At 29.2% G+C, this 2,330-nt stretch overlaps 1 non-coding gene across 1 annotated transcript; it reads right to left on the bottom strand.

Annotated features, from left to right (window-relative positions):
- Positions 1–1,804: 1,804 nt before the first annotated feature.
- On the bottom strand, positions 1,805–1,879 carry TRNAE-CUC. Its single transcript has one exon. It is a non-coding gene; the product is annotated as a tRNA-Glu (tRNA).
- Between the last annotated feature and the right edge of the window lie 451 nt (positions 1,880–2,330).

The raw sequence follows: 2,330 nt of genomic DNA, 5'->3' as shown, positions 1-2,330 counted from the left end.
CGAAAGAGTCTAAAACATAATTTTTTTACTCCACAATATTAACAATCAATAGAAATCAATGTTTGCCATTTTCATCGTGTAAAAGGCAAATATACATAATAATCATATAAATTAAGGGTTACAAATAATTGTAAACAAACAACATATTGTAATTATACATGTTCACATGACTATTATCTAAAGATATAAATTCTTCTATCCATCGAGAATGATATCGTATAATTTTTTTTCTAATCTCGTCTGATAAGGATGTAAATAATATTCAATGACTCTAGTCTGAGAAAAAAATAAAACATCAATAAATTTTAAATCTCAAATATGTGTTTACAAACTTGTTAAATTTATTTTACCTGAAACGACAAGCCTACATCTTTTTTGATCCAGGACCTTGTCTTATGCAAATCATAAACATATATATTGATAAAATATTAAATAAACTAAATTATTTTAATATTTATGTTAATAAAGAAAAAAGAACAAACATACTTAAAGAAATTCTAACAGTGGATTATAATAAATTTGACTTAACCATTTTCCTGGAAAGACAACCTCCAAAAAATTCCCTTGACGATATATAACATAGAAAACGTTTACTTCCAAGTAGCAACATTGAGATAAATTTATGTTTTATGTGCTATCATTTGTTTATGGGAGGAACGCAATCGAAGAATCTTCAAAACAGCATCTAAGAATTTGTTGAAATCAAGCTTAGGGGAAAAACCATTAATAGACTTGACTATGTAAACTCCAACCTCTGTACTTCTTGGGGTATTTATTAAATGATCGCTCTTTTGTGTATTATTTGTAATTCTTCTCTGTGTTGGTAATTGTTTTGTAGCAGACATTGCTTATTTGGATAATAAAATTTTATTTATCTAAAAAAACATTGAGATAAATTGTACGCGTTAGATAAGACAAATATTGTTTGTATATAACAGTTCATACCAGTTTCTTTGAAAATGTTTGATATCTCATCACCTGTTTCATATTGACTTTGCATAAAACAATCAATCTAAACCTAATAAATATTAAGAGAAAACCTTGCAATGATTGTTCAACATCACCATTATTCCCCCAAAAAATCTGATTAAACAAAAAATGAATGATTCAATAACAAAATATTATTTCAACATTATTAATAATTTTTCTACAATACAATACTTATTTTTGTACTAACTTGAGTTTACTTTAACGTGACTAATTGAATAGGAAATTGATGCTCACCAAATTCTAAGTTAATAATCTAGATGAAGTTTTATACTATTTTCAAAAAAAAAAAATTCTTTCACCCTTAGGTTGCAATGAAGGAGATGAATAATTTAAATAAAATTGATAAACGGGGAGCTACATAAATTTCTAATAGGTGTCATTTTGTTCCTTGAAGGATGGTACTAAATTTTTTGTCTTTATATGATTCATTATCTACAGATTCTTTTTCCAATAAAACATTATCTAAATCTTTCTCGTTTGATATATCTTTTAAACCTTTCCCCGTTAATGATTCACTTGGTAAAGTTCTTCATTAAAAAAAACCAACTAAACCTTTTTCATGTGATATACTATTGACATTTTTCTCCTTTAATTCTCGATCTAAACTTTTATTGTTCTTATTACATATTTCTCTTTCTAATATATCTTTAACATTACTCATTGTAAATATGGTCAAAATCTTTTCAAGTTGACCACACATGTTAACAATTAACTGGCCCTATTCCCATATGTAATAAGGTAAGGGGGAGGTAGGGTAGTAGGCTACCCCAACGCTAGGTTGAGAACAGCTTCCGTAGAAGACCTCCATTATGAATTGCCCTCAATGAGACTCGATCCCACGACCACAAGGTTGAGAGCCTTACGCTCTACCAACTGAGCTAGATGGGCAATTCTACATGTTAACAATTAGGGGTGTTCAAATCCAATACGATCCAAAAAAAATAACTGAAAACCGATTCAAAAAATCGATAACCGAAAAAAACCGAAACCGATTTAGTGTGTTTGGTTTTTTTTAAAAAAAACCGATTGGTTTAGTTCGATTTCGATTTGGAAATCCGGAATCGATCCAAACCGAACCGAACCGATATCTCTTACAATGAACAGCACCGTTTCAATTTACTGACCAAAAATCTTAAACCCTAGCCCACACTTTCGAAATCTTTAATCACCGAGACAAACCAACTTGCTATATTTTTAACAAAACTACTATATATATATTTTATTATGGAAAGTTAACATCGAAATGGAGTGTAGCTCAGATTCCAGTTAACTATTTTCTAAACTTGGAATGAGCTTGATGAGACCAGGTAGTTTTTTAATCCTCTTACCTTTCTGCAACT

The sequence above is a fragment of the Hibiscus syriacus genome, unplaced genomic scaffold (assembly GCF_006381635.1).
Source record: "Hibiscus syriacus cultivar Baekdansim isolate YM2019G1 unplaced genomic scaffold, ASM638163v2 tig00112738_pilon, whole genome shotgun sequence".
Taxonomy (NCBI): Eukaryota; Viridiplantae; Streptophyta; class Magnoliopsida; order Malvales; family Malvaceae; genus Hibiscus; species Hibiscus syriacus.
This window is presented reverse-complemented; position numbering and strand designations above follow the sequence as displayed.